Raw genomic sequence first — 27,228 nt, forward strand, 5'->3', positions numbered from 1 at the left:
GGATTGCCTTGAGGTATGACCACAAGTTTCCTGGCTGCCATCTCTGCCTTCTATGTGCTTGTGCAAGGGGCTCTCAGCCTTTTGTCATCCTTTGGAAAACAATATACTCTACTGAAGTTTAGATGAAAGTGTATATTGAGAATCATAACTTGCAAGCGCATGATATTGAGATCTTGGTCTCACAAGTTCTCTGCAGGCTCCTCTTTGTGTATGCTCCTTCTAGCATTTGTCATTGAAGGGTCCTTCACTTTTGACAATAGCATTGTTCAGGACAGTTTCAGAACTGCAGCCGTTAGTGGCAGATAACTCCTGATACAAATGTTTCCAAGGATGAAGCGGTCCAACATTCTAAAGCAGAAATATTGTGATAGACATTAGAACCCATCCCAAATTCTTGACTATAGTGTTCTTGGAATTTCATTTAAATCAGAATTTTTCTCTGTCTGTACTTGTGCTAAGACTCATGATCTTCCAAATTATATGTCATTGCACATCTTGGATGTTAAAAGGACTTTTTTCCTGTCAAAGATATAAGCAATACCTTTTAAAAAGCATGTTTGTGGCTTCTTGTGAAAATTCAAGGGACAGTCGAGAAATGATCTAAGCAGACAAGCTATGTGCTCCCTGATGTTCTTGTACTGGAAGGACTTCATGACTTTATATAAGATGGAGAAGCATCTTCAGCACTATCTCTTTGCCGGAAAGGCTACTACCTGGAGCTCAGTGCATCTCTTTACAAAATGCTGTTTGCTGAATACTTGGTCCAGACCAGATTGGATGCTTCATTCAAGAGAGAAGTGTTGTAGTTACCCTCCCTTCCACACTTTCTTCTCCTGAGGAGTGCACTGCTAGCTAATTTTCTAAAGTGGGAATCTGTAGAGGCAAAGCGGTGAAGGAGAAAAAGGGGTTATCGAGCAAAGTAATTTTGTCCTCCAAACGTATTGTGTCCATAGACTCATAATGACTCATACTTCTTACTTCTGGTTTGTAAATTTAAAGGATTTGGATGGAATTGAAGAGGAAATGAGGTCCATCTGCAGGGTGGGGGCCTTTATGTAATCAATTCTAGAATACTGGAACATAGTGTCACCTATTTCCCCTATGGCTACCTGCTTTGAAATGGGTTTCATTGCTGCATGGCATGACAACTGTTCCATAGGCTGGACCTGCAGAGGCAATACATTTGGAGAACAGAAGCTACTTCAGTAAGTAGCCGTTTGTTAATATACTAATACATGATAGCATATTCTTAAAGCATTGTTTAAATAAACTGTAGCATGTGACACAAGGATACTGTGATATAGTTTTCATTTACAGGGTGAAATCCTAGCTGCACTGAAGTCAATGCCCAAACTCCCATTGACTGGTATGCAGCCAGGATTTCACCCATAGGCTCTAGGAAAATTGTTTCCAAACAATTTGTAGGTTTGGTTGGCTTAGCCACTTGTGAATTGTGGGTTCATCTCACACTCCTCTTCACCATGTATTCTTCCTGAGGTCTTTCTACGTAGAATATTTCAAAATTGCTCAATAATACCATTTGCAAAAAATAACAGGTTTCCTCAAACTTACCTTTATTGCTTTATCGCCAACAACCATAATCATCTGAAGTGCTCAGTGTGTTGAATCCATTGAAAGGAAGGCGAAAATAATTTTGACACTGAGCTGTTTGGGATGATCTCACCTAACTCATTCATGGCTCAGTTTTGCTCTGCTACTGAAGAATTATGGGATGAATGACTGCCATTTTGAATAAACCCACTAAGGCACTGCATGTTTCTTTATCTTTATATGGTTCTAAAGAGTTGAATAAGAGTGGTAAACACAGTTTCATTCAGTGTGAATGCTGCATTTTAAAAATCTCTTCTGATTCTTGCCAATATGCCCGCAAAATATATTTTAATTGAAACTTTCACTGCTCAGATTTTGCACTGACAGGTAACAGACATCAGAAATATGCAAACAGATGGATGATCAAGTTCATTAATGTTTGTGAGATGCTTTGATATGCTAGGGTGATGAGAACAGAGAAATGTTTATAAACAAATAAATAATGTACTAAAGTATGAAGACAAAGGAAAAACAGATGGCATTATGGGTATGTCTACACAGCAAAGAAAAACCCGTGGCTGGCTTGTGCCAGCTGACTTGGGCTTGCAGGGCTTGGGCTGAAAGGCTGTTTTTGCTCTGTAGAGTTCTGGGCTCAGGCAAGAGGTCAAGCATTGAGATCATCTCACCTTGCAGGGTCCTAGAGCCCAGGCTCCAGCCCGAGCCCGGAAGTCTACACAACAATGAAACAGCCCCGCAGCCCAAGCCCTGTGAGCCCGAGTTGGCTGACATGGACCAGCTGTGGGTTTCTAGTTGCTGTGTGGACATATCCTCAATCACAATGTTGACCAGCATCTCATCTGTGTGGTTTCGTACTTCAGCTGAAAAGCTCCACAATGGTGTTTCACAGTAAGCACTCACAATATTTCAAGCAGAGGGCAGAAAAGGTGGGAAAACAGGACATTGTCATCATATTGTCCTTCACTATCAAAAGTTACCTCAAGTTCTTCAATAATACCTCAGTCTTTGGTTTCATGCATTATTAAACAATCTTGGAAACCTTCTGCAACCTTTGGGCAATAGCTAACTGTGATTGCCCTAAAAATAGGTCAATGTTTGTATAATGCTTGTGGCTTTGGTGGTGCAAGATATATTCTTCGGTTTACTTTGACTGACTCCCCCCCCCCCCATTTCTTTGACTGTTTTCTAGCTGCATTGCCTTCTGTTAAATATTGTTCCACTTCAAGGATATTTGCAAGACTAGGAAGCAGGCAGGATATTATAGTACTTAGAAATACAGGGTTTTTTTTTGTCACACACACACTGCAACCAGTTATTGCTGGTGGCAAGTATGTTTAAAAATGTCAGTAAAATGTTTTGGTATATTATGTGCTAGGAACCTTGATGTGGATATATTGGATATATTCCTGTGTAAGCAGAGTCAGAATGAGCTCCACCCTGACATCTGGTGGTGAGGTGTGGAAGTTTTGTAGAAGAACTCCAGGGGCTGATCTCATTTGCATAGGCACACCCACCCCACCTAGAATGAGGCCATAGCTGCCCAAATTTGTCTGCTGTCACTTTGGCTGCTGTGGGCTCCCCAGTGTCTCTGTTATTGGGGAGGAAGAATAAATTGTTATTACCCTGATTATGGGAATCAAGGACAGTGGAACTGTACTTGGCCTTTTGTTATGATGGAGGGACTCACCATCAACTAAGCAGCACTTGCTAGGCAAGGGTCATGGGTTCCAAAATCTAGTGACTAGAGAGAGGCTGGGGACAGGTATTAATACTTGGTGGCATGGGCCCCCTGGTGAGGGCATTACATGCTAATTGCATTTCCTCCTCTCTCCACTGTGGAATATTAGAGCTAATTTTGATTCTATTAGGAGTCTAGTTACAGGCTTCTGAGCTGAATTCACTTTGGGCTAATGGTGCACCAGCACTGAGGCTGCCCTACTACAAGCTGAAATCACAAAAGAGCTAAACTGACTAAGAGCTGAAATCACTGAGTGTTGTGTTAAGTAGTGGGGGATCCTGAAGATATATGGTGGAGCAGTTTGCGGGACGGCTGGAGCGGCTTGTGGACCGGCTGGTGGAGCAGTTCGTGGGACAGTGGGAGCTGCTTGTGGGACACTGAGCGGAGCCGAGCAGAGTGGAGCAGTTTGTGGGGCGGCTGGTGGAGCGGAGCGGCTCGTGGAGCGGATCGGAGTGAAGCCCTATGGAGCTGCGGGGCAGTCAGCTTCAGATCATGTAAGGTGCCCCTTACCTCTTCTCCCCCTCCCCCCCATCTCCACCCAGGTTGGGAGGTAAAACTCTGCAGATAAACTTTCGAACTCTGGGGCTGCCCTGACCAGGGACAGAGACTTCTGGGTCGTTGGACTTTTGGGACTTTGGGTGATTTTGGGTTGCTGGACTCAAGAACCAAAGCAAAAGAACATGCCCCAATTTGCTTGGGGTGGGTTTTTTTGCTCATGGGTTGTGTTATGAATCCTGTTGGTGGTGTTTCCCCAACATAATGCCACATTGTTTCTCTCTGTTATTAAAAGGCTTTTTGCTACACTCAGACTCTGTGCTTGTGAGAGGGGAAGTATTCCCTCTTGGAGGCGCCCAGCGGGGGTGGTATATATTTGTCCCAAGTCACTGGGTGGGGGCTCAAGCCGGTTTTGCATTGTGTTATTGGAATGAAACCCCTAGATACTGAACCCAGCCCTTGTTGCTGCCAACTCTGATGGGCAGAAGGGTTACACCTGGTTAAGGTATACCCTGTTTTAGAGGGATGATCAACTGATCTTTGCTGTTTGAAGGGCATACTTGAAAGCAAGGAATTAAGTTTGAACTTTGGGTTTTACTGTAAGCAGTGCTGGTTGCAGGGCCAGTTAAGCAAACATATGGACTCCTACATGCTCCATCAATATATACTTAAAGGGAAAGTTATTGTTTCTTAATTTTGAATTAGAGTGATCATAAAAGTCAGGATTGGTCTCAAATGAGATTTTTGCTGAATGCAGTGATTTGTTTCATTACATTTTGTGTGAAAACTTGCTCACTTTTTGTACCATCAACAGTACCTCTCTGAAAATGAATGAAAATTCACTGTAGTATTTGTTTTTGCACTGAAAACAAACATTTGTGTAATGTTTTCCACTCAAACATAGGCACATTTTCACCCCTCAAAATTCCAAAATATTCAGCAACACTCCCCGCCCCATTGGTACTTTTCAAGCCTGTTACAAAATGTGAAAAAATGTGAGTTTCCAGTTTTTTAAACATATTATCAATATTTGAACATCTTTATCTCAATTGCACCCTACACTGAGTGCAACAATTACAAACATGAAATTCCACAATAGCACCTGTTACCCAAATCCCTCCCAAACCCGACCATATGGGTGTGGAAAGATTATATATGAAACCATCCTAATTGTGCTCTTTAAAAATCCCCATGTTTCAGCATTGACTAAGTTGTGTTTTGGAACCAATCTTTGAATGTGTAGTGATCACGGTGTAAGAACATCACTGTGACTTTTGCCTTCATGAAAGCAATTACAAACTCTACTTTGACTTGGGAAGGTTCTGGACTAGGCCTTTAAAATATTGGTTCACTAAGTCTGAGGAAATAAGGGAAAAATCTTACTGGTGGGAGGCATTATATTGATCCTCCTTGGACTTAATCTTAGCAAGGGATAACTTGAAATTAAGTCTGATGTTTATCTTACAGAGGTTCTGTGCACCTCTCTATTGTCTAAGTAAAACTACCATCCCATGCAATAAGTGTGAAGTTAAAAATGCAGACCTGCTCCTTAGAAGAAGATTGAAGTCATCACCACCTACCTGTGTCTCTGCCATTTCCCTGACCTGGGAGCAAGCTTATAAATTGTGAGAGAGGTCTCAGTTCTTTCTGACAAAAAGGGACTTGTTCCCAAAGGGGTAAATTCAAACATATCTCATTTTTCTCTAGTCCAGCAGCCCAAAAATAATGCAGCCAAGATCAACCCTGTCACTCTGAACCAAGGTTTCTCCATCTCAGGCTTTTCCTGCTGAAGTGATACATCAGCCCCCTCCACCTTATCAGTCTGAAGTACAGCAAAAGGACCCACTGGGAATTTTACTCTATCATAGCCTTGGAAGTGAGGAGACGCTATCCTGGAGAAATCAACCCTGCCCCTTTCAAGCCAGCCTAACAGCACATGAGGACTCTCAACACAGTGTCAGCTTGTTCATACCCAAGGCACTATTATGGTCTGATCTGGCACCTGGGGACAGAGATATCCCAGCAAGCAAGAAGTGCAGCTCAGCAGTCTCAACCTGATCACCTCAAGAGCCTTTATGCTGTCTAAGGTGCACACACAGCTCCTTCCTTCTTTTCATAGTGAACTCTCCTAGAACATGCATGATGCTTTGCCTTTGGCAGCACCAGTCCCGGAGCCTCCTGCAGCTTCATATTTCATATGCTGTGTGAACTGACCCTGATGGTCATACATAACGTACTAACCCTCCTGATGTTCCCCAGAGCCTCTTGTAGTACTATCTATCCGAGCACATGGTCAGAGCTTAACACGTATTAATAAGTGTAAATTAATTATTGTTTCTGCAGCTTCAAACAGGCTTCCTAATAGTGATCATCTATTAGAATCTATGTTTATTACACTACTTCCAACATGAAAGCTGGGAAAAGTTAGTGTACATTTTTATCAAAGCTTTTTGGAAAATTATCAGATTTAAGAGAATTCTATCCTTTCTGTTTCGTTTTTGGAAACCATTTTTTTTTCTTGGGATTCTACTAGATTTTATTACCTCGGCAATAAATGAGCAGACATTTTGTCATATGACTGTTTATAGACAGGTTGTAAAATGGAGCCACCTAATGGTTGTTTGTGAGATGTAGCAGGTACACATAGCTGGGAAACAGGAAGTAATATTGATTTTTGAGAGGACTCCAGGAGAGAAGAAGGTCTTAGAATATCATAGACTATCAGGGTTGGAAGGGACCTCAGGAGGTCATCTAGTCCAACCCCCTTGCTCAAAGCAGGACCAATCCCCAACTAAATCATCCCAGCCAGGGCTTTGTCAAGCCTGACCTTAAAAAATATCTAAGGAAGGAGATTCCACCACCTCTCTAGGTAACGCATTCCAGTGTTTCACCACCCTCCTAGTGAAAATGTTTTTCCTAATATCCAACCTAAACCTCCCCCACTGCAACTTGAGACCATTACTCCTCGTTCTGTCATCTGCTACCACTGAGAACAGTCTAGATCCATCCTCTTTGGAACCCTCTTTCAGGTAGCTGAAAGCAGCTATCAAATCCCCCCTCATTCTTCTCTTCCGCAGACTAAACAATCCCAGTTCCCTCAGCCTTTCCTCATAAGTCATGTGTTCCAGTCCCCTAATCATTTTTGTTGCCCTCCGCTGGACGTTTTCCAATTTTTCCACATCCTTCTTGTAGTGTGGGGCCCAAAACTGCACACAGTATTCCAGATGAGGCCTCACCAATGTCGAATACAGGGGAACGATCATGTCCCTCGATCTGCTGGCAATGCCCCTACTTATGCATCCCAAAATGCCATTGGCCTTCTTGGCAACAAGGGCACACTGTTGACTCATATCCAGCTTCTCGTCCACTGTAACCCCTAGGCCCTTTTCTGCAGAACTGCTGCCGAGCCATTCGGTCCCTAGTCTGTAGCAGTGCATGGGGTTCTTCTGTCCTAAGTGCAGGACTCTGCACTTGTTCTTGTTGAACCTCATCAGATTTCTTTTGGCCCAATCCTCTAATTTGTCTAGGTCCCTCTGTATCCTATCCCTACCCTCCAGTGTATCTACCTCTCCTCCCAGTTTAGTGTCATCTGCAAACTTGCTGAGGGTGCAATCCACACCATCCTCCAGGTCATTTATGAAGATATTGAACAAAACCGGCCCAAGGACCGACCCTTGGGGCACTCCACTTGATGCCAGCTGCCAACTAGACGTGGAGCCATTGATCACTACCCATTGAGCCCGACAATCTAGCCAACTTTCTATCCACCTTATAGTCCAAAATCAATGGAGTGATGCTGGTGTGAAATTGGAGTCATGCAGCGGTGAATCATACCTCTTATGTGTGTGTTGCATTTTAAGAGTTAGAATGAAATAACAGACAAAACCTCCCTGGGTTAAATAATTAAAACTTTCTACCCTTTGGAACATAGTGTGTGGAACATTTCTACACTGACATGGGCTAGGAGACCTAATAGGTTTTTCACATCTCTGGCTTCTATGAGTCTCTGGTAGTTTGGCAATGATTGAGGTATAATGTATGGCTGTGCTAATATTAAAATACTTGGTAATTTTAGGAAACCTGATATCTAGGTCCCAAGAATATGATGAATGTTCTTTCCCTACATGGATCCTGCCACACACTCTGACCACAGCTGATATTACTATGGGGCCATGTTTCAGGAATGTTGTGTGTCCTCAGGACTCGTGGGAGCATCTTGAACTGCAGACATTAAGTAGACTAGGGAGAATCCAAGGTCTTCTTGCTGTAGACATAGTTCAGAACCAGAATTTGGGAGATGATGATGTTGATGGGAATGAAGGTAAAGTCAAGCTAAAGTCTAATAGCCAGCAGCCACAGAAGCTTAATGATACCACAATAACATCTACTATAAATAAGTATAACAATGTGGAAAATGCAGAATAATATGGCTTAATTCAGGACCCAAAGAACCAGAAAGAAAATGAGGTGAGTTCTATATTGCTTATATTAGATTATATAATAGTACAGTTTTGGATTAGATACCTGGATGTGTATATCCAGTCAAGGGGTCATTAATACAGTAAAATGGAGTAAATTGCCCAATCACATTGTGGGTGTTTATAGTAGTGGTGAATTCCATTCTAGAATGGATACAATATAAAAATATTAACACTATAGAATATTGAGACATCTTTGTATAATTAATTTGCAGTTTTTATTTTAGATTAAGGAATGTGAAACAGTAAAAACTTCGGTTTGAGGGGGAAAATCTTATATCTTGAAGTCACTTTTTTAATTATACTAAAAAGTATCAGAGGATGTCTACATTTGCATGAGGAACAATAATAAGATGTCCATAAGGGAGAATTCTCCCTATCAACAATTGTCAATGTACTCAATGGTACAAAAAATAACGTACTGTAAATTTTCTTTTTGGAAACACTGAACTTGATCAAGCTCATCTAATAGTCAGGAAAACTACAACTTTTCCAATCCATAAGGTACTATTAAGCTGAAAATAATTAATTTCTGATATCTCTGGCATGATGAGATACACCAACATCTAGTAAGCACCACAGCCCACAAAAACTCAGATGATATTAGTGTTAAAGAATATTGCACTCTACAAGAACTGAGGATGATGCAAATGTATTTTGATCAAATCCACCAATTTTGAAACATTGGAAAGAATAACAGAGAGGACATCTCATTCTAAGGTAGTTAAGATTAAGGTATAGTGACTCCTAACTGGTATGTAGGTGGGATATACTGTCATACCTTCCAAGCATATCAAGTTGTGAATTGCTATGAAGTGCACAGAAATATGCCTGCATAGCCATGCACCTACCTTGTTGTAGACTCATGTGACTTGCCAAAAGGGTATTGTTGATTTGTCATGTTTAAATCATTCTTCAGGATTCCAGGAAGAAGATTTCAGGAAGTAGTATCATTCATTATAGCTTTCCTGAAAGATGCCTGTAACACAGACTACTACTATCTTTAAGTAGTTGATTGGCCTCAATTTATACTCGCATATAAATTTACCTTAAATGGACAGTATTGAGGGCATAGGATTGCACAGTATTTACCAGGCCCCTACACTGATGCTCAGATACTATGGTGAAGGAGGCCATAAATAGGTAGGTAGACAGATTGAATAGGATGATAGGATCGTGGAGAAAGAGAGAGATAACGACAGGCATGTGGATTCTTACTGGCATGTCTCATGTAGTCTCAGTAGAAAAAGAAAAAAAGACTGTCATCTTCCCTGTAGACTATGCTATAGATCTGCATCACACAACAGTAGGTTTAGACATGCTGGGCCAAAGTCAAAAACTGTCACGTCACTGAAAGTAAAACTCTGGATCTGGGAGATTGTCACGGAACAGATCAGTACCAATAAACTGCATGTTCCACAGGAGGCGGTTCTAGGTAGAGTGGCAGTAAAAAAATAAAATGGCTTTATCATTGTGGAAGATGGCGGTGGCACTCACCCTTTTCAATATCATGTATGAAAAGAAATTTTTAAAGCTTGCCCTGAATTGTACGAGTATTCAGCAAAAGGCAATCACCATGCAATTCCAATCATCTGAAAAACTATGAACCATGTGAGACTATCACAGTGGACACATGCGGTGGAAAAGCCATCTGTCTTCAGGGTTATAAAATGTTAGTTAACTATGCTGAGCTTGATCCTTGCAGGTCTGGTGATCCTCCAGGAGGGTGGCATACACCTTCAAGACACTCTTCAGTTGGACTGGTAGATGGCAGGAGGTCAGGTGGCCATGTGGGGTGGTGACATTCAGGGCAGAAACAAGGAGTCCATGTCCCACTTCCCTTGACCCTGCTAACCTGGGTTGTCAGCCACTCTGAACATGGATTCAAGCCTTTTGTGATGCTGCAGTGGTTGCCAGGCTGTGGACATGGGTTCCATGGGGACAGCTCAGAGCTGGGCTCAGGACATGGATCAGGAGACTTGGAGCCAATAATGAAGCTCTTAGAGCCGGGTGAGGGTCTGAATCAGGCAGAGGTGGGCTACAGGGGGCCATGCAGTGGGGAAAGGCAGAGGAGGGTCCTTGGGTGGGTACCCAGGGGAAGCAAGATTCCCCTGAGCTTTGTGAGTGGGAGAAGTATAGAAGAGATTAGCTCTTGGGCCCATTTACCCTCTTCAGGATACAGCCAATCTCCTCTGGGGGTCAACAGTGTCTACTCCTGAGCCTCTTCTTTGGTCTTCTGTTGCTCAGCCCTGCAGCCAAGTCACATAACGGTTCACTCCCCTTCTGGGGTAACTACAGGTGCAACTTAAAGTTCACAATGTCCAAACGTATAGTTCTTCTGCCCCTCTTGGGCTTGACTGAAATCTGCTGCCTGGCCCCTGCAGAGAGTCTCTTCAATTGCTTCTTCTTCAGCAAGATTCTCCCACTGCTTCCCTTACCAGGGACTCCAACTGTTTACCTCTGTGAATCTCCCTGCCCCTTGTAGGCCCCATCTCAGGGCTCCCCCACAAGAAACTACTCTGCTCCCTATGGATCTCTTTCTCTTGCTACAGCCCCTAACTCAAGATTCCCACCCCCTACAGATGCATACCCTGTTCCCTGTGGGTGCCTCTAGTCTAACTTCCTCACATGCTTCGTAGAGGTGAAGTCCCCTTCTTCCTGTCTCCAGGGTCTTTCTTCTTGTACTGACTTCCCAGCTGTATTTAGGTAGTGATCTCCCTGTTTCACCCCCACAGCTGGGGTCAGTCTTTCTAATTAAGCCCCATTACACCCAGCTGGGGTCACTAATTAGCCCTTATGTTGCCAGCTCTTCAATGAGGCTGAGGGATAGCTGCTAAGTCATGCTCAGATGGCCAGCCTGCCCATGACAGCTTGTATCGGAGGGAAGTATCAGCAAGGTAGTTCTTTACACTGGCCTACAGGGAAATTGTAGCACAGAGCTACCTATTGGTCATTTGGGAGAGTTAATTGAATGTACTATACATAAAATATCTTGTAAATTAAGGGCCAGATTGTGGCAGGTCCTTGTGTGGGGGTTCAAAGATGGGATGGGAGAGTCTGCAAGGAGCCTTTAGCCATGGCATGGGTCATGGAAGTACCTGGACCCCATGTTTGAGAGAGTTGAAGAACTACTTCCTCCCATGTGCTCCTATGCGTGCTCCCCACAGGGAACCAGAAATGGTGAATAGGAGGGGAAGCCCTATCTCTGACTCCTGTCTGCAGTGCTCTGCAGCAGACATCTGCTTCCCAGGTAGGAAGAGGTTGCACCACCCTAATGAAACTGTCCTTGATTTCCACCTGTGTAACTGTGGGAATCTGGCCCCTAATGTCTTACAAGAATGGAATTGTTTGCTAATAAAAGATTTCTATGGAGTTTCAGCTGCTTTTTTATAACTGAAGGGCTGATTTTGATATTTTACAAAGACGTTGTCATTTACATGCTAAGCAGGACTATTAAATTCCAGCAGTAGAGCAAACAGGACATATTTCAATAATGTTCAGCTACTCCAGAATGATGATCTCAAGAAATCCCACTGACTGAAAATAAATTCACACCCCAGAACACTCATTTACACGAATAAACTTTTCCAGAGGCAAACAATAGTATTACAATTATTAGGTGCTGATTATTAATATTATGGACCAATTTTAGATAAATATCATTGTACATTTTAGTGTCTGTAAATATCCTGTGTGGACTATCTTCTAACTAGAAAATGATTCAACTTGTGCTTGTAAAAACTCCACTTAAATACTTAAAATGAATCTCTTTGTGGCAGATAATTGGCTGTTAGCCTATTTTTTTTGTTATTGATTTAACTTCATGCCAATGTACACAGGTGTGCTGGCTGGCTGTTCTTGACTTCCAAGGCACCCTCTTTTGGCAGGACAATAAATTGTTGCATAATAAGATTATTCCCCCCCCCCCTTCAATCTTAAGTCTTTTCAAAATTTGTATTTGAATGTACGTGGCAAGTACGTGGGGGGGAGAGAAAAATACACTGTGTTGCCATGAAATATGTTTCAATGTATTGTCAGGAAAACAGCATCGTGTAGATAAGATGTCTGCAAATATATACATTCACCAGCTAACGAAAAAATGCTTTATATAAATTACATATAAAACTGTTTCTTAGTTTGTTTTTCACACTAAGATACTATGTTGTTGTCAGACTATATTTATTTCAGGAAAAAGTGCAACACAAAACATGTGTTGCGCTGTGTACAGTGCAGGTGCCATGTGTACAATGTGCTTTAAATGCGTACAGTGGATGAGATTCATCCTTGTGCAGAGAGGCCTATGCTCTACTTAAGTCCAGCTAAAGGCCTAGTTTGAATACCTGGGGTGAAATCATGGCCCCACTGAAGTCAATGGGAGTCTTGGCATTGATATCAATGGGTATGTCATCACTGCAATGTAAGCCCAGGGTTAGTGGGACTTGAGTCAGCTGACCCGGGTTAGAGAACCCAGGGCTTGAGCATCTACACTGATTCTTAACCCTGTGTTAAGAATTTTCTAACCTGGGCTCAAATCTGTTGCCAGCCAGTTTGGTGTTGAAAAGTTGACTATAGGTAAAGTGGTGGTGGAGGTTTCTGACGCAACCAGCCATGTGGTTTAACCTAAGGAGGTGGGTGTAAAAAATATTCCTGAAGTAATTGCTGGCTTTGAGAAAATAGGGTTTCCATACTGCTCTGGGGCTATTGATGGGACTGGTGTGCCCATAGTTTTCCCTTCTCAAGGAGCACATGAGTACATAAATCAAAAAGAGTATGACTCTACTGTTATGCAGGCCCTCATTGACCAGAGATGTCAATTTATGAACGTTCGTGTGGGCTGCACTGGGAAAGTTCATGATGTCAGGGTTTTTTGCCGATCAGGAGTCTACATTCATAGACTTGGCTTATGAGACCATGCCCTTATTTCAGAGGCCCTTGGCAAAAGATGGTTTAATTACACTCTAAGCATGTGAAGATTGGTTGTTGAATGTGCTGTGGGCAGATTGAAATCTCAATTGGAGATGTTTACAGACCTGTTTGGAAGTCTACTGTGACTTGCTATGGTCTTCACAATCATTGTGCAGCCAGAGGTGAGCCATTTACCCCCTCAATGGACCTATGACAGTGAGGGGCCTCTGAATTGGTAAACATCAGCCAGAAAGTGCACCTGCTACTGCTGGAGCTGTACCTGGGCAACAGAAGTCAGGCATGCTTTATGCTTCCACATTACGGACTTGCATAGCTCAAGGGAAGAGGGGGAATAGCACCTCTATGAATGTGCTTGAGGGGGATGGGGCTAATTATTTGGGGGGGTTCAATATTTTGAAGGGGTGGGGGCTTGATTGTCATGCAATGTACTTATGAATGACATGATGACTTATGAAATGGAGTGAGAGTGCGGGATGATTCATATAAGGAAGTGATTGATGTGCATTGCTGTTACCTAACTAACAAAGGAATAGTGTCTGCTTACTAATTCCTAATTGTTCCTGATCAAGTGTTTAGCTTTATTATGTCAAATACTGATTGTATGATGAGATGCAGTGATAGCAATAAATTTTCTTGATGACATAAAAAGCTTTATTCATAAACATGTAATAAAACAGTACAAGATTCACCCATTGCCAGGCCCGCCTGCTGACATTACAACAGAACCTTTCCAAAACAAAATTAAAGAAGTGCATGAACAAGCACAAACGTGACAGAAACTCCCTACCAGTGCATGTCCCCGGCCCCTGGTTCTCCTTTGCCTTTACTCCCCAATTTCTGTGCACTTGGCACAGGGGTGGGGCCATCCACAGGATAGGGGCTCAAGATGGAGGACTTCATGGGGCTAAGTTACCCTGCCCAGCTGCTCATGGGGCCTGATCGCATGTGCCACCCAGCCATAGAGTTTTCAAGCTGTTTCTGAAGTGAGGGTACATCACAGGGGAATAAGGCGGTGGTGTGGGATAGGCAGCAGGAACCTGTATGCTTGCAGCCATGATTGAGATGAACCACTCCAACAGTTCTCTCTGCTGAGTTCTTCCCTCCTCCCTAAGCCACCATTCCTGTTCCGGGAACTGTATGGCAAGTGCCTGCTCCTGCACCGAAACCCTGTCCTCAAGCTGTGCAGCAAGCCTCAGCCTTCCCTCCTGCCTCTTGGCAGGCTTTTCCTCTAGTCATAAGTCCGTCTATTTCTGGCACTGGAACTTCTTGTTGGCCCTCTCCAGAACTTCAACCATAAGTTTACCGTGGAAGTGCTTCTGCTTGGAACGGTCTGTGAAGGTACGTTGGGCCAGGCTTGTACTGTATTGTGGGTGAGCCGTGGAGGTACAGCAGCCAGTAGAAGCCAAGGGGCTGCAATAGGACAAGACACAGCGGGTTATTGTCTCAGATAGCTCAGTGGAGGAGCACAGAAAATATTCGTGTAGAATTTCCAGGACATGGAATAGTACATTTCAAAACTGAACTTCAGTATATCATGGAAGGGATGCTCCAGGCCACAGAATCTCCTTGGACACAGCTTGGTTAATGGTGGTTAAAGAAATACAGAGACAATGGTAAGTTAAAAATTCAAAGCTGGTTTTGTTTTAGAAAAATTGCATAGCTACTTGGGTTGGGGAACGGGTGGTGAGTAGTTTTGCTTCAAAAGCTTTTTCAATCATTTCAGGTCTTTCACATTTTGGAGGACATATCTGTTCTTGTGGTGCCCCGCTGAGAAAAGGAGATGTTATTACAAGCTGTTGGTGGGAAACCTGCAGTTTATGCAGCTGAAATAGCCAAATCTATAGTGACTGACCATCACATCTGTGAGTGTAGTGGGCTGGTCAGCTGTCAAGGTGGCCCTGGAAATATGCCTTTTCCCGCAATGTGACTACCTAGCTGAAATTCCTGCTTCAGGAAACCTTTGCAGCTATCAGCACCTGGGATTGGATCAGAATTCATGAGGAAACCAACAGGTGTTAGCTACCACATGGCTTATGCTGTTATGGCTGCACGCAAACACATAGAACCTCACAGCCTTTCTTCTCCCCTCCCCCAGCACATTTCTGGACAAATATTAAAACCCTAGTTGTACTTGGGACAAATGATTTTGTCACCCATGGCCTGCATGGCCTGCCTCTAACTGAAATGGACTAGATTTGGAAATGGAACACATTTTCACTTTCCCCTTCCCTCAGAGTTCATTGTTCCCAGGTGACAGGTTTCAAAGGGGTAGCAGTGTTAGTCTGCCACAAGGACTCCTCGTTGTGTTTGTTCCCAGGTGGGAACCATAGACCATTGAGTGGTTACAGAGTGGTAAACTTAAAGCACAGCAATATAAGTTTATTCTTTTTAAGAAACAGGAATGGCACTAGCAAAATTCTGTGCTTTTCCAGTAAAAATACTCTTTCAAGGTGTTCTCCACTCTTTGTATTTCCCGGGCACCATTTTGAATCCCATGTGGTGGAGTGGAGTGGCAGAGAAGACACCAAGGTGCCAGTATACAATCTGCCATTAGTGGATACATGCTGCTGGCTGTGGCTTCTCACAACTTTTGCATCAGTTCATAGAGTGGAAGTCCCTCCTATTATTGTATTAATGAACATTAAAATGGAGCCAGAAAGCCTGCTCTGGGACTGGTTTCAGCAACAGAGTGACTTAATGGTCTTCACTTGGTGCCTGCTGCTGGCTACCAGTTCCCATGCTGGATTCTGGGGCCAGCAGCGCACCATCCCAGCTGATCAGGTCATCATGCACCAGGGCTAGCTCTGTGATGGGCACAGTGCCCAGCACTTGGTCAAACACCTTATGAAATGGGCATGATATTGGTGATTTGCCTGAAGTGCGGTTCTGGTCCCTGGTTTTCTGGTATTCACTCTTGAGCTGCTTAATCCACTCCCTGCCCTGCTCACTGGTCTAATAAGTTTGCAAAGATGTCAGCTTCTTTGATATTTGCTGGTATGCGTGGTCATTCCTGGCAGTCTTACGAAAGTCCACAGTTTTGCTGGCCTCACACCGGAGATTCACCCAAATCTGGCTGTGCTCCCATGACCACTAAGCAGCGTGCTTTGCAAAAGGCTTGTTCTGGTCCATCTCCATTATAAACCCAGAAGGCTCTCTGATGGTGTGTTTGCAAATTGGTGGTCAGAAGCCAGTGGAAGGGTTAATGCTGACTCCCTGAACTGCTGCTGTACACCAAGAGAGTTTGCTTCCATTTTCATTTGAGTCGATTGGAGATTCTTGGGCTACAGAGGACAAAGAAGGTTGGCTTATGGGATTGTGGGGATAGTTTTGGCTGACTCCCAGGATCTGAGTCAAGTGGGGCTGCATCAACACTGCAGAGCAATAGGGCTCAAACCCTGGATCCTGGCTTGAATTGGGCACTGACCCTCCACTCCTACAGGGTTCGAGGTCTGAGCTCAAGTCTGAGAGATTTTTGTGTAGATGGAAGAGGAGTTTGGTCTTAAGCCTGAATGTCAGCTCAGGCTTATATTGCAGTGTGGACATCCCCATTGGGGCTGGGATTTCAGCCCTGGTGTTACAAAACATATAGGAAAAAGCTCAGTCTGAAACAGACAAGACAAAGTCACAGGTAAGGAGGAGAAAGTGGGAAGTGTTTCTGTATGAAATACGTTGTAAGGAGGGATTTGAAATATGAGAGGAAGGTTGCTTTATGGACAAGATGTTGAGTACATCTTGAGTGCATGAGGCAGCATAGCAGATGTGCAAAGACCACATCTTCTTCCACAAGAGCAGAAGAAGCTAATGTGGCATAAAAAGAACTTCTTCAAAACCAAGAACTTTGAACTGTGAAAAAGGTTTAGGATGGCTCTTAATTTACCCTAATTGTTCCCTCCATCAATTCTGAGTTAGTAGAAAAGAGTTGTTTAATCTTCTGCTAATTCCCACTTGTCCACATTTGGCCACCAGACAGGTTGCCACAATTCAGCATGGTTCGCTGATGCCACTCAAGAGGAGGCCAAGACTGGAACAGCAGAGTTATTTCAGGTCAGCATCAAAGTGTATTGTTTAAATAGTGTTGAGAAGCTGCATAGAAGTTAGCTGTGCAATCTTTACCCTCGCCCAAGTAATGATATTCTTATGCTGGTCCTTCATGTTCAAGAGAACTAAAACATTCACAACTTACTTTATCATTAAAGTCTAGATCTCAATGGCTAGCTCTGAAATTCCATATTATGTTAGTATTTTTCCACTGAGATCATGACAACTCCTTCGGAGCCATTACCATCTCAGAGGAAGTGTATTAGACACTACTTGTAAATGCATACTTGGGGACTTTTTAATATGTGCATTATTGCAGAGCTATTATGTTTTGTAATGCTAAAGCCATCCTGGGAACTTCTTGAGCATGCTAATTCTTGACTCAGGCTGTGGTCGCTCCAAAGGAGGAGTTATAGGCTATCATGTCAAATTTGGCTTAGAGATGCCTTAGGTTAGAAATCATTGTCACCATGGACAAGAAGTCATTTGGGTCTATAGCGTAAGTGCAGATGCTGCATGTTCACTAAAACTCCTTATGAAATATTTATCAAAATCTAGTGTATCTGTATGCATAGTAGACACTATGTTAAAATTAAATAACTGTTTTTTTCTTTTTAAATACCCAAAGACTTTAATCCACAATGTACACTAATGGATTTAAACATTTCAGTTTTAAAAGTTAGAACATGAAGCTTTGTTTTAAGAGGAATTAAAAAACATCTGAAAATAAAACTCCTTTTGTTTGAGGATTCTTATATTTGAAATGAGTCAGTCTGGGAAATCAGATGTTGTGCTTGTCTCTCTCTCTGTATGTGTGTGAGAGCGAGACAGAAAGAGAGACAGAAAAAGCTTTGCACTCAGCTGAAGTTTTAAAGAACAACATTAAATCCAGATCCCTTTATTTTCAGCTGATGTATAAACCTCTGGAAATAACAGCAGGGGAAAGAGAGGTGTTACATAATGGAGATACTGACAGACATTATTACAGTGGTTCAGGAATAGGTGCTGGAACTAGAGGTTCTGGGGGTGCTGTCGCACCCCCGGCTCAAAGTGGTTTCCATTACCTACAGGGTTTACAGTTTGGTTCAATGGCTCTCAGCACCCTCACTATACAAATTGTTCCAGGGCAAGCAGGTACCACCATATATGGTATTATGGGCAATGGGAAATCCCTTATTTAAAAAACTCTTTTGCTTCAATGTACACAAGACAATGTTTGATATCTGCTACTGTACTGAGTAGAATTCTTACAAAAAATCTCACTGTGTAACAAATGGCATGCTAAGTCCATGCCAAGAAAAACACTTGTTCCCAATACACACTCCCTGACTACCCTGTCGTGTATATTCTACCAGGACTGCGAGCCATCCATGCAGCCATTTGAAAGATATTAAAATGAATATGACGAAATCTCTCATTTACTGGGTTGGCAAGAGCTGTAACAGCTCCAGAGGCTGTGCACACTGTTCCCAGGGAGAAGGGTGTCCTTAATGTCTTTCCTTATTGACCTCCTCCATCTAACTGAAGGAGTGTAATTGCTGGACTCCAAAGAGAGCCATATACAGGCCTCCTATCTGGAGAAAGTGTATCAAGATGAGAGATGAAACATAAAAGGAGGGAGAATAGGGAATGATGGATGTATCCTGGAGTCCTCTTCATATATATATTTATGCTGAAAGGGAAAGATCACTGTAAAATACCAAATGATATTTCTCTAACCTTGGGAACACCTGGAAATGTAGCAGTGCAATAACTGGGAATGGAAAGGGGTAGGGTTTAATTGTCTACTGACTTTTCATTCTGCAAAATGGAGAAGAACTCATTATAACCTTACAGGCCCTCATTGGAGCTTCTGAGCCCCAAGAAGACGACCACCCAACAAAAAAAAAAAAAGCATTTTGGGAAGAGCAGTTTCCCTTAACAACTTTTGGAAATAGGACCATTTTTTTTTGCTCATTCTCTTCAGCCTCTTGAGTTCCTTGGAACAAAGGTGTTTGTTTTCTTTCCTGAAAAATTCCAGTGAGCCTATTAAGTGGGAAAATGACTGTTGTATGGCTGAAGCATTGTAATCTCTATTTGGAAATGACACATCACAATTATCATTTTGTCCTCTGTTGCTTTAAATATTGATATTCTATTATAGGGATTCTAAACCTTTTCATAAGGTGGACAATATCATGAAACAATTCATCTGTCATTTGCAACCAAGGAACATCCCTGTGACAGCTACAGCAATTGATTACATTGAAAAGTAATTTGAGGGAAATATTTAATGGATTTTAAGCTTTTGTTAATGCTGTTCAGTAGTTGGAAGCAATGAGGAGAACCAGCACAACATGACCTGCCAGCTCTCTGCAAACCACAACCATCGTTTGGGAACTTCTGCTCCGATATTATTAATCAAACATAGGCATCATAAGTTCTTTTCCGAATGTTCATACAGATTCATTTTGAATCTTTGCTAAAAGAAATTCCAGTGTTTATGGCAAAATCTTATTCCTCTAGCCATAAACTACCTTGTCACAATTGGCAATTGCTTAGTTGCTTCAATGCAGGAGTGTTCCAGCTGGGTGCTGTAGAACATGAAAAGGTGTCTCCATGGCCTCTCTGAGGGAACATACCAAAGCACATTCCGATCTACCTGAGATTCTAACTATTCCCACAGGGCCTTATTCAGCACTCTCCGAAACACAGCTATTGATTAACATGGGTATTGGACCAGGCCCGTAGAGAGGATGTTTGGTTGCTCTGGAGCTAGAAACCACAACTGTAATTTGCTTGGTTGTCTGATTCACTAGGTGATGAAAAGACTGAATAGGGAACATCCTGAACAATTGAAATAGCCCAATTTGACCTTCCAGGTATGTGACAAAGCCCGTCTGTTTGAGCAGGCATTGACAGAAGGCTAAGGCAGCAGCATGTGGGACTTCTGTTTTGTGGAAATAGAGGTTTTTAAGCTGTGATGGGCCCATGACTGGTGATCAAACAATGTGTCATAGGAAACACAAGAATGGCCACGTTGGGTCAGACCAATGGTCCATTTAGCTCAGTATCCTGTCTTCAGACAGAGGCCGATGCCAGATGCTTCAGAGGGAATAAAGAAAACAGGGCAATTACTGAGTGATCAATCCCCTGTTGTCCAGTCCCAACGTCTGGCAGTCAGAGGCTTAGGGACATCCAGAGCATAGGTTATATCCTTGACCATTTTGGCTAATAGCCATTGATAGACCTATCCTCCATGAACTTATCTAATTCTTTTTTGAACCCAGATTAATTTTGGCTTTCACAACATCCCCTCCCAATGAGTTCCACAGGTTGACTAAAGTATTTCTAAAATAGCTTTTCTATGAAATGTGAGGCACAAGACTGGCCCTCTTCTTCCCTCCCTTTCCTCTGCCTCCCCAAAAAACTTTATTTAAGTTCACTTTACAGTGAGTAAGGAACATGGCGGACCAGAAAATCCACCCTATGTGTTTTTCCTTCTGTTTTTATGTGTACCTAGTTTTTATAATATGGAGTGTTTCTGATACATACTTAGCCCAATGGCACTCAGACACCACAATGGTCAGAGCCATAGATAAGCCTATAAAATACATAGCAAATACAGGAGACAGCCATGACACAGACACAGGAATGTTCTGTTAGGAAGAAGAGAGTCAAGGTTTTCCACTGGAACCCAGCAGTTTCTTCTAGATGTGAGTGGTCATAAGATATCAATCTTCAAAGGCTTAATATGTTTGGGTGATATTTTCAAAAGTGGTCTGGGTTGGTTATAGACTACTCTGGAAGAAGAGTTGATACGGAAAGCTTTTAACATCCCACTCCTTATTTTTTAAAGAAGGTGTTTGTCATTTATGAAGATGTTCTAAATTTGAGTAGGACTTCCTCTTTGATCTCTGTACAATTAGACTCATGCTATTAAGGCAAAATAGCTTTACAGGTGGAAGGACACAAAATAGTTCTGATGATTAATTTTAAAACTTTCTAAACCATTTCTAAAATAGATTTAAAAAAATACATGGTATATACACTACAGAGGATGGTGTGGTAAACTACTCATGAATACTGTGGTCCAAACTCCTTTATACTGAGCCACTAATCATATAAGTAAGTTATATGCTCACTTGAGTCAGAGAAGAAATAAGAAATAGAAAATTTTGAAGGCCCCAATGAATTTAAAGTTGTGGAGAAATCTTAGTTGCTGGGATCTCCATAAAACATATACATATGTAATTATATTTATAGTAAATGAAACTTACAGCCTACTGTAGCTCAATTAGAGCTCAGATGCAGAGCACGACATATTATATATGTGGAAATGGGATCTTTAACCTCATGTATTCTTGCATTAAAGAATAATGTCTCATAAATAAACCATTATAGCCTGTCACATCTATGGTTTCACATCATAGTGCATAAAATTATATATGTTGAGATATGGAAAGAGGTGATTATCTAATGTTTCAACAAAAAATGTATCCTGTGTTAATGCAAGTGCTGTCTTGGAGGTGTTATTGCTTTACCACTGTTCATTGTACACTAATCCATAATATCAGATGAATGACAGCATTTATGTTTTCAAAGCCTGTGCAATTTGTGCGTGGCTTTTCTATTTCAGTAATTAAGAAATCAAATAAGCCTGAGTAAAACTATTTAAAAGGTTCTAGATATAATTAGAACACCTCATTCTCTCACAACTAATTCCTAATTAAAGTAATTTGTCTCTTTGCCCTTCTTTTCAAGGGTGAAGTACAAGTGGTGATGAATGCTTAAAATCAGGAAAAGTGAAAATTGCAGTGAGTTGATTTGCTATGATTGAGTCACTGTTCACAGTTTTTAATAGTTACCTTCAACCGGAATGGTAAATGGCTCTTCAGCTTATGTTTACATTACATATACCTTGTTTGAGAGCTTGACAAAAGGTGGCAATTATAATTTAAAATATCAGCTGCAAAGTGATGCTTTCTTGCATTCAGCAAGTTTGAACGTAAAAGTTGTTTCTTTTAAGTTAGCATGTCTTAAAAAAAAGAAAGAAAAAGAGATGAAAAAGTCTGAAATTTGTTCCACAGAATGAAAATTGTCCTTTTAAAATTTTATTTGCAGCTGTGCCCAAAAAGATGATAGATTTATTGTATAAACTAGGGATTAGTAAACAATGTGTACCCTATAAAGAGCAAAACAAGTCCTTGCTCATCACTGTACTTAATTGCAGTGATTATATCAAAGCCATATAAAATTTAATCATCAACCACAAGTAAGACTTTGCTTTACATGTGTGCCTACTTACCTGTTTTTCCACCTGTTTAAATGAAAGATTCTTGGAATATCACAATATGTAAATTTTGTTTATGATGCAAAAATATGCCCTTTCATCTTCTAGCTGCTTTGATGTCGTGATACATAAAGCTTTTAGTGCTACCACACAAAGTTCTTATCTGATTCATAAAGCTGTATGCCCAGTGTAAACGGATTGTAGCCAATAGGTGACTTTACTTTTCCTTGTAATGTTTTTTTTAACAGATGGGCTGAGAAGGAAAGTGTAGATGACAGAATCATCTGTCAAATGAAAAACATTTTAAGCACCAAGTAAGGAAAAGCCTATTATTTTGGTATAAGAAGATGTAGGTCAAAACTGATCCCAAGAAGTTTATATATAAATCTTCTCAAAAACAGAAACTTTTTTAAAAAAAGGATTTTAGTCCAGATGGGAAATAAGAAGCAAGAGCAGGAAAGATAACTATCCCTAATTAGTAAAAGTAGGTGAAGGAAGAGAAATACAGGTAGAAGTAAGATCAGTGCTGGAAGTGGGATAATGGAAGCTAAGGAGAGAATAAGGGATATACAAGTCATAGACTGATTTTTAACCATTGTAAAGGAAACTGTTAATGTAATACTGTTATTATACAACTTAGCATTAGTTAACATATTGTATATTTTACAATTGCAATAGCCGAAAAGTGTTGTTTTTATATATGGATGCCTCACTGTTAAAGCACTCTGGGCCAGATCCTCCAATGCTGTAAATTGGCATAGTTTGAAGTCGACATAGCTATAGTAGTTTACAGAAGATCTGTCTGTGTATTTGGATGGAGATGTCCCTGCTTGCCTGCACATTTCCTCATATCTCTGTAGGGCAAAATTCTGCTCTCAGGTCTACACAGATCCCATATTCTATTCTCCCTACCTGTGTGGAACTAATGGGAGCTAGAGTTCACACATCTACTGTAGGAAGAACAGAATAGCCTAGCCTAGCCTTGCCATGCAGATCTGAGAGCAGCATTTTGCCATTAATGTGGGATGAATTACCACCACTACATGAAATAGAAGAGTAACACTTTTTCAGGTTTCCCAAGGCACTCTGGGGAATCCTTTGTTGTTCTTTATTTCCTCATAAGCCCTGTGTTGCTTTGAACAGCAGAGGTAATTGTGTGGGTGAACTTCAGAGACTGAGAAAGGATCAATCTTGAAAGCATTTGACCGCAAATGCAAGCTCAAACTGGAATCTTGTCAGATACTTTTAGAAAATACATGTTGGGGTGTTATCACATATGGAATTCTCAGAATGAGGGTGAATTGAATATAAAACTACATGCAGAAGGGAGTAGCCCAATAATAGAAGGACTAATAATAGTTTAACTCTTTGAATTTATAGCCTCAAAGCAGCCCTGAGAGTTAGGTATTACCCTTCCCATTCTATTGATGGGGAAAATGTGGCATGAAGAGGTTACTGGACTTGCTGAAGAAACTGTGGCAGAGCTGGAATAGAACCCAGATTTCCTATGGTTTAACCAAAATACCATCCTTCATCCCAATATAAGATAAACCTAGATAATCTGAACAGAACATCCTAAAGGCTTGTTTACATGGTAACACTCGGGAAATTAATCCAAGTTAACTAAAGGTGTGAATTTAAAGAGGATTAATTAAACAATATTAAACCCCTGTGTGCATGCTTTTATTCAGCACTAAATGGACCTTAATTTGGTTTAGCTTAGTTCAGTAAACAGGGGTTTGATGTGGTTTAACTAATCCATTTAAAAATTAAATTGGTTTAATTTGCCTAAGTTTCCCCTTTTAGACAGGCCATTAGTAAAACAGAGGAGCAGCTACACTGTGTTTTGTCAAAAATATAATTTAATCCATATGGAAAATCCTATGGAATTCAATAGGAAGGAGACAAATAGCATTCTACAAATATTTTAGAGCTCTATAGAAACTATTCTAAAAACCTATAGACCTGAATAGAAAAGGAGATTGTTGTAATAATAATTTTATCTGTTTGTGTATCAGAAATATAATGTTCTCAAATTCTATGTGATGTCAGAATGCTATCAGAAAGTTACCATTTTCTATGAGATTTCATAGGACTTTTCCATAAGGTAAGATATGGTTTCCAAGTCCCTTTCTGCCCTCCTAAATTCTAGGTAATGTGCCATTGAACTGTGTGAACAGAAAAAAATAAATTCTAAAGTAAGGGAGAGTACATTATATCGATTGGATAAACTTTAAATAAGTGACACCATCCTCACTAGGCCACCATCACCAATGCAATCTGCAAGCAAGGTCACCATGAGGAAAAATTTGAGTTGAAAGTTTGCAAAATTAGATTTTTTGGTCAATTTCTGTGGAAAAAATATAAAGAAAAATGTAATGAATGTTTAGTGTCTTTTTTCGTGGTTTGCAAACTATAGCTCTAGTGACAAGAATTGAAATTTTAAAAAATCAGTACTATTTTTCATCAACATTTAAACATTTGGTGAAAAACTGCATTCATTTTCCCCAAACATTTTTTCCCATTTTTTTATGAGCTCTGGGAAAAATGTGATGTTTCAACTTATGTAGCAAAAGATGTCTGTCCATTAGCTTGTGAACAACTCGGATTTTGAGGCATTTGCTTTTATGTAAATTATTCCTTATGAGTTACTAGTTCAGCTCTAGTGAGCAGCACAGCTCATGAATAGTGGCTCTGCTGAGGCTGAAGGCTGGTCTTGTGGTTAAAATAAAAAGGTAGGACAGTAGGAGACTCTGGTTCCACTCCCAACTCTGCCATAGAACGCCTTACGCAGCCTGAGCCCAGAGGTCTGCTTATATTTGAAACATAGAAGTTATATGAACATATTTCAGAACATATTTGAAACAGCAGTTTAACCAGTTTAAATACATGGAATCATTAATACCATCTCTCAAGCTGTCTCCAGACTAATTAAACACAGAGGGGCAGAAGTCCTGAACTCTAGTTGCAGCTAATGTGTTACTTATTAGTGTTCCCAAGAACTTCTGGCCAATACAAATAGAAACCCATTCAGACTACTCATTCCACTGAGACAGTTAACCCTGTAATTATGGAATTAAGGCTCTGTGTGAGCACATATCTAACCATTATTTTTTGTAATAATTTGTATTACAGAGTGCCTAGAGGCAGGGCTCTAGTGTGCGAGGCACTGTACAAACACATACTAGTCCATGTTCTTTCTGAAGAGCTTACTTTCTAAATAGACAAGATAGACAAAGTAAGAAAGGGATACAACATACAAGGAGAAGATTATGAAATCAGGTACACCTGAGATTAAATGACTTGCCTACTGTCACACAAGAAGCCCATGGCAGAGCCAAGAATTGAAGCCAGATCACCAGTCTCACAAGTCCATCCGCCTGCCCCTACTTACTGTCATTTAGCAATATAAAATAATTACTGAACTCCATGAAGCCAACCCACGTAGTGTGTCATGCAGAAGATCTGTGCTTCAGGACAGAAATATCCAGGTGCTGCAAGCATGCCAGAGTCAAAACAAAACCAATGTTACGCAGACCTAGATTTTTTCAGACAAGTGGAGAATAGTCATTTATTCTTTTTATTCTGAAAGTTTTAGCAATTTAGTGTTAATGTCAATATAGTGTGATGCCATGGTTCAAACAGTGCAATCTTACTAGTATAGTAATGAAACAAATGGTGCACTGCAGTCTTAAAGGGATCAGCCAGGGCAGACATTTGTGAAGGACAAGGAATAATTTGTACTTTGCATTTTAGCCTTTCATTCCATTGTAAAGGCTCTCTGGCTGGAATGAGATGAACCCCATGCATTCAACACTTCTTTCACATTCCAAACATACTTCAGTAACTCCACTTATTATGAAAATCATGATTTTTATCACTCAAGAGCACTAACAAATCACCAGGGAAGAATGTAAGAAACTTCTAACTCTGAGGATACTTTCACTGTTCAGAGCAAGTTAAAGCGAAACTATTATGCGTACAGGAGAGATACTTAGCACTTCACATTTCCCAGTTAAAGCAGATACTTGGTTAATTTTTATTTATTTGTAAGTTTTTGATTCCTGTTTCTGCCATTGTGCCTAATTTTTTACTCTGATGATCACAAGAGCAGCTGATGCTCTATCACTAGCAAGAAATGCTAGATATTCACAACATTAATTCTTTAACTTGCGTGTTGATCTGCATTGAATGGTTCATCCTAGAATACATCCATTTCCATCAACAATGGATAGTGCTGAGGGCAGAGAAACTGCATGCACACATTACGGGGAAGAGATATCAGGATCTTCTGCTCAAAAATTGAGCAATGACCTCTTGAGCTAAAGGAGGCTCTCTCTTAGTGCTGGAAGTATGGAGGCTTTTATCTTACTATTCATGATTTGTTTTATCGTAGCACCTAGAGTCCTCAACCAAGACTGGTGCTCTCATTGAGCCGGGTGCTGTAGATACACATAATGGGAGACAGTCCTACCTCAAAGAGCTTAAATCAGGGGTGGGCAAACTTTTTGGCCTGAGTGCCACATCTGGGTATGGAAATTGTATGGCAGGCCATGAATGCTCATGAAATTGGGGGTTGGGGTGCAGGAGAGGGTGAGGGCTTTAGGGTGGGGTCAGAAATGAGGAGTTCAGGGTGTGGGAGGGGCTCCAGAGCGGGACAGGGGGTTGGGGTGCGTGTGTGGGGGTGAAGGCTCCAGCTGGGGGTGCAGGCT

At 41.3% G+C, this 27,228-nt stretch overlaps 1 long non-coding RNA gene across 1 annotated transcript; it reads left to right on the top strand.

Annotated features, from left to right (window-relative positions):
• The first annotated feature begins 1,414 nt into the window (after nucleotides 1-1,414).
• Nucleotides 1,415-25,063, top strand: LOC122464354. Its single transcript, XR_006288302.1, has 3 exons — nucleotides 1,415-1,425; nucleotides 18,247-18,378; nucleotides 25,053-25,063. It is a non-coding gene; the product is annotated as an uncharacterized LOC122464354 (long non-coding RNA).
• Nucleotides 25,064-27,228: the final 2,165 nt, after the last annotated feature.

Source organism: Chelonia mydas, chromosome 2 (assembly GCF_015237465.2).
Source record: "Chelonia mydas isolate rCheMyd1 chromosome 2, rCheMyd1.pri.v2, whole genome shotgun sequence".
Lineage (NCBI taxonomy): Eukaryota > Metazoa > Chordata > Testudines > Cheloniidae > Chelonia > Chelonia mydas.